Raw genomic sequence first — 13,046 nt, forward strand, 5'->3', positions numbered from 1 at the left:
CTTTGGTTTTCCCTCAACAGCAGAGATGCCTGAGCATGGCAGCAGGGACAAGGACAGTCTCCTCTTAAGCTCACCAGTAAATTTTTGGATTTTGGTATTCATTGTGAACCTATGCGTTACCCATTCTGGAGTGAGATGGGGAGTTAAGAAAACTCTTTATCCTACAGGTTTTTGAAGTTTCTGCTGTTTTCCTTTGCAAACAGATTTGAAGTAGGTTTATAATGTATTTTCAGTCAGGCTGGGGCTTCTGTATTGATTTCAGGTAACACATGAATGTGAAATTTGAGCCTAGCTCATCACATACCAAAGTTAATGAAGTAAAGAATGTGACACCAAATGCCAGTGTCTCTGTCTCTCCTTACCCTATAAACATGTGCTCTGTGTGTGCCTTTGTTTATTTTAGAGGCCATTTCATGATACAGTCCTGTATCTCTTCTTGGATGGTTTAGGTAGGGCAGGGCATGATCATGAGCTCTTTGTGGGAGCTTTTTCTACTCATGTTCATAGCACTACATGCAAGTTTGCTGTGATTAAAAAATAGGTTGTGTAGTCCTGACAGAGGACAGTAATTTTTATTTTCTTATATCCCCTGTATTTTGTTCTGTATTTCTCACCATCTCTGCTCTGAAACATTTTAAGCATTGTCAGGCTCAGAGAAAAGCAGAGTGCCTACCACGTGCTTTAGCTCTGTGGTGTCTGTTGAGGAATGAGTCAACAGCAGCAACTCTTCAGAAAGAATATCTAAAATCAAGAGAGGATGAAGCAGATTAGCTAAAAAAAAATCAAATGCCAGAAGTGTTTGTCTTCCCCTCACCCTTTGTCAGCAAAGGTGGGGTTTATATTCTAATATTTACGTAGCTGAAGGGTATTAGAAAATCAGAAGTACTGTGGTGCAACACAAGGGGTTTTGTTCACTCCTGTAATCCCAGTAGGTAATTATTTTCTTTATATACTTGAGTCTTTTTCGACTTCCTTTTTTTTTCTATTAGTGTCATTGGTAGCTTAATGGATTTCTTGATTGTTGAGCTCTTCTTTTTGATGCAGTATTGTTAGTCTTAGCATGCATTCAGAGTGACAAGGAGCATTAAAAATAGTCATTTCCATTTGAGATATCTAGAGATAATTTTTATAGCCACTGTGTGAAAATAACTTGAACAGTAGCAGAATTATCTATTGTGAGAGAGATGATTTTACTTGTGAATTGGGTTTAAAGATAAAATCTGCCTACTTCCCAAGTCATGGATTTCCTATTCATTGCTCTGTTAAATTTAATCGGGAATAAGACTTAATCCAGTATAAAGATGATTGAATTGCTTTTAAACAGTGATGTAGAACATTACCCAGATCTCACTTCAGTTGCATAGTGCTGAGAAATCACAAGCGTGAGATAGTTGCTTGTGAGTGCATTATACAAAGAGAGATGCTTTTTACTCATTTGCTGGCTCATTAGAAAGTGAAATGCTTTCGGAATAAAGTTGTTAGGAGGTGTAGTACAGAATGGGTTAAATCTATTCAGTGTATTAGCTAGAAATTACTTTGGTATGCAGTAAAAAGGCTCACTGGACTTGCAAAAGCCTCTGATGGCTTTGAGTTCTGCCATAAACTGAGCTGCTCCTGGGTTTGTGCAGTAGCCAGGATGGATGGATGAAGTTCCTGGATGCAGCTTTGATTCCTCTTTAAGAACCCAGGGGAGGACAAGCTCCAGCACTGGGCAGCGTGTCCAGCAGAGCCACAGCATGATCCCCTGCTCCCCTTTGCTGCTAGCCCCAACAAAAACATGCTTTCAAAAATTAGTCTTGTTTTAACCTGTTGTATTCTGCCAGGAAGTGTGTAGACCTATAAGGTCATCCTAAATCTCCAGTTACAGCCTGGAACAGAGTTATGATATCAACTGGATTTTGCTCTTTGAGGGCAAAGAGTTATGATATCAACTGGATTTTGCTCTTTGAGGAGAGAGCATGGAGGGGGAGCAGCTAATTAAAGGATTTCCAGGCTGTGACATGGGAACTGGACAGCCTCTGTGTTCATTTCAGGGCTCCTACCTGAGCACAGACTTTCACTTTAGTAAAGTTTGGGAGCTGGCATTGCTTATTTCAGATGCATATACCTAATTTAAAATAATTTTTAAGAAAAGGGGACATGGTATGGGAGTGGTAAAGCAGCATCTTGCTGTAGGGACTCTGGCAGGCAACACATTGGCAAACTGTTCCCTGGAGTTAAGGAGTGTATTCAAGGCCAAGAAATTTAGGGCCTTATTAATGGCAGCGCAGCTCCGGGCCCTGCTGTTGGCTGGCAGTCACTGAGTGAGTAAGAAAGGCACTGTCGGTGCCACGTTTAAAGCTTTGGGACATATGAGTGTGCCCCATGCAGCATCTCTTTCTTCTGGTTAGAATGATTTTGACCTTCTGAGTTAAACTCTTCCACTTAATGATATTTTCCTATTATGTGAAACCTCTCTTCTCCAGCTTATTTGCATGCCTTACATCATCTTCCATTTAGGATTCGATACGGTCAGGAGCCCAGGATAAAAGACAGTGTATAAAAGGCTGGTGTAATCATGAAATTTTCTAGGACTGGAAGCTGCTGGGACCAGTTGGGACTGGTCATGGGCAAAATAAATATTTTTTGTCCACTGTTGCAGTCTTCCTAGAGCAAAGTGGAGGTCTCTGTCTGCTTTAGGAAAGCCAGCTAAATCAGATCGTTCCCCTCCTTACACATGTGTTATCCTGCAATGTGAGAGCTCCTGCAGCATCCTCAGCTGCAATGTCCCACCATGTGGGGACAGCCCTTGGATTTTGTTTGCAGTATCCACAACCAAGTATAATTGCCAAGTGTTAAATCCAGCTCAGTAGCTTAGAGCAAGACTGTAATCATAATTATTGGGTTTTGTATTAAAATGCTCTTTTTTTTAAAGTTCTTGTTAGGTTTAGCAAACTGGCTGTAGAGGTGGTTGCATTCTGGTTGGAGGGAGGTGCATGAGTAGAGCAGGCTGCATATCCTAAGGTTTTCCCTCCCCTCTCCATTCTTGCTGCATTAAGAAACAGTCATTTGCTTTAAAGTCAGGTTTGCAGCTTTGATTGAAAATGACTCTGCAAAACCCCATCAGAACTGTGCATGCCACAGAGTCACTTAAAAAGAAAAAATTCTAAAAGGCACCTTGAAATGTATGAACTCCCTGGGATGCCAAGGGCCATCACCTGTGGTTTGCTGGTGTCCCCAGGTAGGACCTAGTAAATCTTTGTCTGCCCAAAGGGCCCAGAAAAAAAAGGAAAGGAAGGATGGAATTGTGCTGTCTAAGGTTTGGGAATGATTATTAAGTGCTGGCCCACTGCCTGACAGCTGTCACGGGTTTGCAGAAGTGAGACAGATCTGGGAGAGGCAGCTGCAATTGTATAGCTGGGAAGTTGGGCTTTTAATTGCTAATTAAAGTTACCATTTCCATTTGAGGTTTTCCTTTTTAAAGGACGACATCATATTCCACAAGAAACTGCAAGCACTGTGTATTTACAGCACAACCAAACAGGCAACGGGCTCTTGCTGCTTTGCTGGTACATCTGTATTTCACCTACTGCCTACTTTTGCTTTCCCATCTGTATTTTTTATGACTTGTGTCCTGACAGCCCTTGTTCTCCTAGTCCTTGACTCCCCTCCCGTGCAGACATATGATCCCGTAACGTTTTCCTTTTTGTCTTTATAAACAATAGGCAAGCAGTCTGATAGCACAAGTCCAAAGTCAAGGGAGCTTCGCAGATTCAACTTGACAGCTCCTCTCTGAATTATTTAAAAGCCGTAAACAAAAGAAAGCCCATCTTACAGCTTCAGGTGGCTTCTCTTCTAGTACTGTGGAGAAAGCCTGATAGGTGAATTCAGCTAATTTTGCCCATTTAAATCTCTGGGATTTAGTGAAATAGCAAATGCAATTAGAATTCAGGGGCTGCTTCCTGGTATTCCTTAGGGGAGGGTAAGTTGCAGGGAGGTGAATGAGCAAATTGAGGAGAGGGAAAGTTGGAAGGTGAATGAAAGAATAGAGAATTTCTGTCTAGTATGAATTTTGTGTAGTTTGGATATTTTTTTCCCTTTCACAATCAATGAACTTGTCTTAAGACATCCTGTATTTGCTTCTGACTTTAATCTCAGTCCTTGGTGGGTTTCCTTGTTTGTTCTTTTTGCATCCTTTGTTTTCAAATCTAAAATGCTTTTTTACACCTGAATGACCCAGTGATTTCTGACTTCTTGGGTGCATTTTAGTTGCTGGTTTCACTCATGCTTCTGGATTCAGAAGTGTTTTAGATGGCTGAGATTAGGGAAGCGGGCAGAAGGCACAATTGAGTCCTCTAGATGATGCAAAGTTCATTATTATCTTTTGAATAGTTCATTCTGCAGAACGAAATAGGGAAGATGCCATGCTTTACATTTATTGTACTAAAGCTCTAAAGCTGTACTCTCACCATTCTTAATGCCTAAGGCATAGCTGTCTCCTCACTCCCTTCTCCCCTCAGATAAATGCAATGGGGAAAGCATCAGGAGTAGGATGTTGATAGCAACTTCATGTGTATCATCTGTACTCTGCATGATTTTGTTTAATGAAGTTCTTCACATTTTATGTACCACCAGACCTCATTAAAATGCAATTTACTGTACTGTCTTTATCAATACCATACAATATTGTCATGAAAGCTGATAGGTTGCATTGTAGCTTTACTTTGAAAACTGACCTGCAAAAATGGCTTTGAAATAGCTTCTTTCAGAGATTCCAGCATCTTTCACTGTACAAAGCAAAGATCCCTGTCTTCCAAACAGCTTTGCAGGCATGACCTGGCCACAGTTAAGGTCAGCTCCCTCTTCCATACAATTATAATACATTTACAGAGCCCTCACTGGCTGTGAGCCAAGCCAGCCTTAAACCCCTTCTTGGCCTCTGGTGTGTAAGAGAAGGTTCTGTTGGCTGGGGAAGATGCTCTGCTCTGCTGCCTCATCCTTGCCTGTACTGTGGGAACAGAAGACAGGAAATGTTTTTAATACAAACTCTATATGACTTGAATTCATGCAGGGGGAAGACTGAAGTATAACTGGAATTTTAGCTGCTCAAGAGAAAACCTGTGCATGTGACATGAGAGGCCTGCCATCAGAACCTGCCTGCAGGTCTTAGGCTCTGGCCATTTTTCTTTGCCATTCTCAAGTTTATCAACATCCCTTCTTCATTTTCCTGTGTGTCCTGCCTAGTGAAAACATGTGCCCACTGCGCTCAGGGCATTTTTGGAACAATATCTTGAGGAGACAGAGTGTCCTATTTCCCAAGCCTAGGGAAGGCCACGTGCTCTGGTACAGCTTGCCCAGCCTTGTCTGCATTGCAGGAGGTTTCAGGTACGTAGGGCTGCTCTTGATCCTGTTATAGCATTAGCTGAAGTGGATGGTGAAGGAGAGCAGCAGACTGTGAATTCTATCAAGATTAATGGAAATTTTTGTTTTACCTTAATTAAACTCTCATTCCTCAAATCAAAGTCCTTTTTCCCAAATCAGCATATGTTATAAATAGCATTAGTATAGGTATAATTTCATGAAGCTTCTCTGTGTGCTAATGTTAATGTTTGTGCCTTGAGTTTTCTCCACAAGAAACTGTTTATTATTTCTTTTATCTCACCAGGTTCTGGTGAGGTCACTTCTATGGCACATGTGTGTTGCATAGAAAACAAAAGGAAAAAATTTATAAATATATCTTTTTATATAAAGAGTGGTTTATGCAGCTACAAGCTGGGCCACCTTGCAGGTATCCTTCTCTTGTCTGTTCTTACCACCAAGCAGCCTGCAGCCCTTTGGGTGGAAGTAGCCTTCAGGGATGAGATATTTTTGCTTTCCTGGTGTGTTTCTTCCTATTGCTGTAGCCCTGCTTGCCCCATAAATGTGTAATTCCCCAGGCTCCCTGCCTGCAGCCTCAGCTTTAACATATGCTGTTGTTCCCTGCCTCAGACAGTACCCTCAGTGCTGACACTTAGAACTGTGACTGCATTCCTGTGGCTATTAAATATATTGTTCTTGGCCTAAAGAGAAATGAAGACTTTGATTTCCATGGCTGCCAGACTTCTGGCCCATCCACTAACACAATTAGAAAGCTTGCAGATGCAGTGAAACCATCATCCTTCTTTTCCAGCTGGCATAAGCAAGACATTTAGAAGAGTTAATATGTTTATTGAGCACTCAAGTCCCCCTGCAACATTATTTTGAGACCCACTAATGCAGTGGTCAGGATTTAAATGCATGTCCAGAACTTTCAAAGTTGGTTGGTTTAGGATTGTTGTATCAGGATTTGGTTTTGGTTTGGTGGTGGGGTCCCACTTAAAAATGGTTAGGTATGTTTAAGGGATGTTATTACAGATAAAAATGTCAGAATTCACGCTAGCTCTTTGTTGATTATCTATGTCAGATCAGTCTTGGAAGTGGAGGTGTTTTTCATTAGAATGGTGCAAAGAAGCTACAACCTGCAGGAGATGCAATTTACTCGGTGGGTTTGTGTGGCAAGGTTTTGGTAGTGGGGGGCTGAAAAGGTGGCTTCTGTGAGCAGTTTCCCAAAGTTTCCGCCCTGTCCAACAGAGCCAGTGCCAGCCAGCTCCAAAGCTGAGTCCACCAGCGATGCTGGTTGCACCTCTGGGATAATGTACTTCAGATGAGTTGAGTATGTGAGAAAAATTCTGCTGCAAACCCAAAGCTCATTGAGGAAGGAGGGGCGAGATGGTGCTCCAGGCACAGGAGAATTCCCTGCAGCCTTGGAGGCAGCTGTTCCCCTGCAGCCATGGAGGTCCACAGAGAGCAGAGATCCACCTGCAGCCCATGGAGAACTCCATGCCAGTGCAGGTGGATGCCCAAAAGGAGGATGTGACCCTGTGGGAAGCCCTCACTGGATCAGGCTCCCAGCAGGACCTGTGGACATGTGGAGAGAGGTGCCCACACTCTAGAGCAGGTTTCCTGGCAGGACTTGTGACCGCACAGGGACTGACACTGGAGCAGTTTGTGAAGAACTGCAGCCTGTGGGAAGGACTCACATTGAAGCTGTTTGTGAGCTGTCTCTAGTGGGAGAGACCCCATGCTGGAGCAGGGGAAGAGCCTGGGGACTCTTCCCCTTGAGAAGTGAAGGAATGGCAGAGACAATATGTGATGAGCTGATTGTGGCCCCAGTTCCTTGTCCCTCTCTGTCCCTGAGGGGGAAGTGATAGAAAAAAATCAAGAATGAAGATGAGCCGGGGAAGAAGGGAGGGATGGGGGGAAGCTGTTTTTAAGATTTTCTTTTATTTCCCATTATCCTACTCTGATTTGATTAGTAATAAATCAGATTTGCCCCAAGTTGAGGCTATTTGCCTGTGATGGTAATTGGAGCGTGATCTCTGCCTGTCCTCATCCCGACTCTAAGCCTGTTGTCTCCTAGATCCAGCTGAGGGAGGGGAGTGACAGACTGGCTTTGGTGGGCACCTGGCTTCCAGCCTGCTCACCCCACCATGCTAGGTGTTGCCCAGACAGCTTGGCTGCCCCAGTTTGTTGACAGCCAACCATATAAAATGAACAGTAGCAGAGTATGTATCCATTATCAGTTTTAAATAAATTGATTTCATAAGTTTCTGCCAAAGTGTTTCCCTTTTGCTGACCCAGCCAGCCTGGCTCAGCTTGGCTCCCTTTGTCATTCCTGAAATCACCTGTGATTAACCCGTCTTCCTGTATTGATTGCCACCATCTCTGGTTGTGATGCATGAATTGTTCTTCCACTTTTGCCTTGAGGGAATGGTATCATGTGAGGGGTTTAGGAAGTTTTTTTTCCCAGCCTGTCCCACTGGCAGTGGCCAGTATGTAATCCACCAGTCATACAGCTGCAAGACCTCCGTCTCCAGAGGTTAGCTTGGGTCATTCAGGAATTCCTGCTTGGAATTCCTGAATGACCAGGCATGGGAGCCTGGTATGAAATTCCCCATGGGCTGGTTGAGCTGTGGAAGCACCTGGAGCTATCAGAAACTCACATGCATCCAGGACCTCAGACCAGCAGGTAAGTGTCCAGCATCCCCTGAGCTCAGGTGTGTGTATAGGTGTGACCTGTGATGTGGGAAGGTCATGAGGTGTCCTTCAGAACCCCCAGCTGGGGATGATGTAGGATCCACTGTGTTCAGGCTCACCAGGCTGGCTGTCACAATTTAGGGCTGGTTTTCAGCATGCTTGGTTGAAGTGGTTTGTGCCTCAAGTGTTTTTGGGAGAGGAATGTAACTGGAATGGATTTCCCATCAGCAAATAAGTAAATATTGCAGTTCCAACAGGAATTCTTGTGAAGAGAGTTGAACCTCAGTTTAACCTTCATCCTTGCCCTTTTTCTTCAACACCTCATTGGGAACATCTGGATTACCCTTGGGCAATCCACCAAGTGTGTTGCCTCGATTTCCCCACATGTAGGATAATACTTCACTGCCTCACCAGGGCATTTATTATGCTTAATTAATGTTGTAATGTGTCTTTGGTTCCTCTGATAAAATGTGTGGTGCAAATGCAAAGTTGTTTTTACTGATTGGATTGTTAATTAAATGTGCACATATAAATGATTTATTGGTATTAGAGAACTAAGGCTTAATAATTTAAAATATTAACATCAAGGTGGTTGGATCAATTTTAAGCCTGTTACCATTCAGCTATTTACAGACTGAAACAAATGGCACTGGGAAAGGAAACCGTGCTGCAAGCAGGATTTTCAAAGGTGAATTCACTAGAGGAGGAGGAGGAGATGGAAAGATGTACCTAGTACTGTGGAAGAGGCAGTTGAAACCAACATCAAAATGCTGAAAGTAAGGTTTTGATGAGAAATGCCATGCCAGGGACAATGATCTCACAAATACAAGAGCCCTGAAGAATACAGGACAGATGGTCTTGGAAAGATCCAAGTGTTCTTGCACAAGTAAGGGAATTGCTGATTCAAGTGTGAAAATGGTTTGAAAGAGGGAGCTGAGGAATTTTGGGTACAGTTGAGCTGGAAAAGAAATCACTGACAAGGAAGAAGAATAGAGAAGATAAGAGAGGTGGGAGAGGCAGACCATGAGTGTGAAAAAGGCACAACAAAACCATCTGAACATGAAGCAGGGCTTTAGCAGATTGAAGTTTTGCCTTTCGCAGTAAGGGCAAGGGGAGTGTGCTGTAAATTAAAGAGGACCAAGCAGCTGGGATAGAATCATAGAATATCATGAGTTGGAAGGGACCCACAAGAATCATGAAGTCCAACTCCTGGCCCTGCACAGGACACCCTGACAATCCCACCACCTGCCTCAAAGTGTTGTCCAAACACATCCTGAGCTCTGTCAGGCTTGGTGCTGTGACCACTTCCGTGGGGAGCCTGTTCCAGTGCCCAGCCATTTTCTGGGGGGAGAACCTTTCTGTGATAAGTCTCCCTGCATCCATTCTTTCCCAGTGCAGCAGCTGGGAGCTGTGGTCCTTGCTGTGCTTTGGGACTGGGCTGCATAGCTCTGGTGTTTGTAGGGTGGATTGCTTGTCTTATCTAATTCAGGGTAGCTTGAACAGAAAAGGCTTTTCACATTCTACTGATTTCTGTTTACAGCTCTGATCCCTGATGGTTTGCCACTGGTCTGCACAAAATCAAAATCTAAAAGTACCAGATTTAGATTGTATGTCTGAATACTCTCATGCAGATTGGTGGTTGTTTCTCCAGATTGTGTATTTTGTTTCTGATGCAAATTTGGAAGGGAGGCATATGCAATAGCAATATTAATGATAACACCCTGGGGCTTGGTTTTGCCCCACAGTGCACTGATTGGCAGGGCAGCCTGACCTTGGCTAGGGAGAGATTCAACACATCACCTCCAGCATGATGTAATGACTGACTGCAACAAGCAATAGAATGGAAAGGGGGGAGACACTGTCAGTAGGAATTCAGGTCTTAAACCGTGCAGTTGTCAAGCAATGCATGGCATTGCATTGCCAAATGAATATTTGGGAGTTTTAAGTCTTAAAAGAATTGATGCTAAAAGCTGTCTTCACTAAACTAATGCCTTGCCATTTCCTGTCATTTTGCAATATTGATATTAATGTTGTTGCATGTTTGTTTTTTGAATCTTTGTTGTAAGCTGTATTTATATACTGCTGCTACTTCCTTCAAGGCCTTGACCATATTGTTTATGGGGAGCATCTGATATCTCAGGATTTATGACTATAGGAACAAGTCACTTTAGACACCCTGTCACAGATAAATGGGCAGTGGAACTCAATATTCCTACACAGAGAGGAGGGGAAGACTTGTGCTTTGGGGGTGCAGGGTAAACACCAGAATAATTTGGTTTTAACGTATGTCTCCCTACCTTTCCTGATGGGGGAGTGTGCAGCAGCTGTTAGAGCTGTGTATCTTGCTTTGCAGTAGATGCAGAATAATAAGTGTCTAATGAGATTTTCTCATCTTGGATTCTAAATAAATTAGATGCTCATCAATACCAGTTTTGTTCTAGAATGACTAAATTGCAGAGGCAGTTGCCTGTAATATATCAGCAGTACCTGGGTTGGCCTTTGCTGGCTGGCTCTCCTGCCTTTGCAGAGCTTTCTCTGCCTTCTCACCATCAATGTCATTGGCCTCCATTTCCATCTGGAATTCAGAAGATGGCATAGAAACAAGGAAATTGATGGCTGTGTACAGCACTGGATATGTGTGTGCTTCTATTTTGTTCTAGCCCTATCTTCAGTTGCCTTGTTGATACTGTTTTTTGAGAGCTACATGCAGAAATGAAAAGGGCACATTAAGAAAAAGGGGTTTCTCACTTGGCTGAGAGATAGCTTACTGCTCATTAGAGTGTGTCATTGGAGCAAGCCTTGCTGCTCTCCTCAGGGCACCCACAAGCTGTGAATACAGACCTGGATATGTATAATAATAAATAAGCTTCCAGTTACACAACATCTTCTTCTGCTGGGTTTGATCTGAATAGAAGTAGAAAAACGCATTGTAAAATCCAGAAATGAGGAGACAATTTCAAGGAGTAGGAAAAAGGGCTGTAGTCATGTGTATTGAGTTGCAGCTAGAAATACCAGATGTGGAAGTGTCAGAACACTTGATAAAGGCATCCCAGGTAGAGAGGCTAAAGTCTGAAATTGCTGAAAAACAAGGGAAGGGATTCAAGGCGATGCTGAATTTCTATCTGGGCAGATTTCCTAGTGAGATGCACTTCTTCTGATGTGGAAGCTGCAAACTCTGCATGATGTAGGATGATGAAAACACTAATTTGTTTGAAAACTTGTTTCTAAAAAGCTTCACAGTGTGCCCATGAATTCTGACATAAGAAACTATATATGTGTATATGATTGTAGGCAAGTCTTTCTACAGAAAGTGAGTCAAAGGAATGGCATAATCTTTAAATCTGTGGCTTAATATTTTAGGAAATATTCTTGTCATGCTGGGTGGGTATAATTGTGTAGCATTTGTGAACTTGAAAACCCAAATGACTGTGTATTTGCAGCTGGATCTAGAAAGAAGCACAGTCAACACCTTTTTCAGATGGATTGAGTTTTCTCTTTTTTTCTGGGGTCCAGATAAGCCTAAAGAGGCTTTACCTCTCTGTGTACAAAGGAATTACCTTCAGAATTAGATAAAAAATACAGTTTCAAAGGATTAAAAGACACAGTTTAGGTGTGCATGTTCTGTTCCAGGTTTAATACCTAAAGAGTTGGGTGTTGCTGCTCCTGAAATATTTTGGTACAACATCTTTTATATTTTAGACCTTGTTCTGTAAAGAAGCACTTGGTGTAAAGTAATTAATTTCTGCTTGAGCCTGGTATTCACAGTATAGATAATAAATATTCCTTTAAATTTGCTCAGAAGGGATTACTGTTAGGCATAGAAAGTAAATTCTGGTTTACAGGGAGATAGAGGGTTGTGCACCACTTCAGCCAACCCACTGTGCACCTTTCATTGATAACAGTTTTATCACAAGAATAGGGGAAAAAACCCGAAATTTGGCATGCAGGACATTGTCCTGCTGGGAAGGGATCTAATCTAGCAGTTCAGCTTTTCAAAACCTCTTGATTTTTGTATGCTGGACATTCATTGTGTTTCCTGAGTTAGAATTTGTTATTTTCTTTCAAAAACAAAAAGCTTACTTGTGTCATACAGCAAGGAAATAACCAGAGCTCAGGAGAATTAGAGTGAAAAGCCATTAGAATCTGCTAATTACAAGATGAAGAGCAGTCAAGCAGTGGTGGTCTATTGGGGAGCCACTTTTGCACATTTGGATGTGTAGAAAGACTTTGTGTGTGACATGGATGGGAAACGTTTTGGTGAAATAAGTCTTGCAGATAGTCTGCAGCTCACTCCTAAAAGCCAGCACTAGAGTAGTAGTTGCCACCTTCAGTAAGGAAGGAGTAAATTTACTTAAATAATGGAGTTTCTATACAAACAGCACTAGATTTAGTTGAACTATATACTTTTATTCTACCTGTAAATAACAGAAGACAATTGAGTGCAAGCTTTCTCACCCAAGTGATTTTCCCACTGATTCAACAGCTTTTCTTAATTAGGCTCCAGCTCCTTGAAATAAGTGTTGAAAAAACAGCCATTTGTTAGCCCAAACATCTGCTGGGGAGGGAAGGTGAGAAGTTGTTAATTTAAAATAAGATCTTTAAGAACCCTAACTCTGAATCCATAGAACAAACCTAGCTGAAAATCCAAGGAACTCATGCTTACCTGAGTGATGGCTGTGCTGGAAGTTTGAGGTGAATCTCCTTTATTTGTGCAGAAAAGAGGCATAACAAAGAAGTGCAAACATTATGCCTGTAATTATTTATAATATGCTGAAAGACACAAAACTGATTTCCAGTCCTTCATGTGAAAATGTGCACATATAACTTGGAAACACATCCATCCTGAGGAATGATCTCTTCAGTGTGGGCTTCTGATTTCCACTTCAAGAATTGATATGTGTGGAATAGCAAGGGAGGAATAGTTTCAGAAAGGACTGTATTCAAAGGAAACACATTTGTTAGTGATTTGTGCTCATCTTGCCCTTTTTTGAGCCCTTTTGGGACAGGTTTGA

General features: G+C 42.3%; 1 protein-coding gene and 1 non-coding gene across 4 annotated transcripts in view; both read left to right on the top strand.

Annotated features, from left to right (window-relative positions):
* Positions 1-13,046, top strand: part of COP1 (COP1 E3 ubiquitin ligase) — a 125,007-nt gene that overhangs the window by 105,144 nt on the left and 6,817 nt on the right. The gene's annotated exons all lie outside the window — the stretch shown is intronic.
* LOC137479528 (small Cajal body-specific RNA 3) lies at positions 2,583-2,717 on the top strand. Its single transcript, XR_011002315.1, has one exon. It is a non-coding gene; the product is annotated as a small Cajal body-specific RNA 3 (non-coding RNA).

The sequence above is a fragment of the Anomalospiza imberbis genome, chromosome 9, assembly GCF_031753505.1.
Source record: "Anomalospiza imberbis isolate Cuckoo-Finch-1a 21T00152 chromosome 9, ASM3175350v1, whole genome shotgun sequence".
In the NCBI taxonomy this organism is placed as follows: Eukaryota; Metazoa; Chordata; class Aves; order Passeriformes; family Viduidae; genus Anomalospiza; species Anomalospiza imberbis.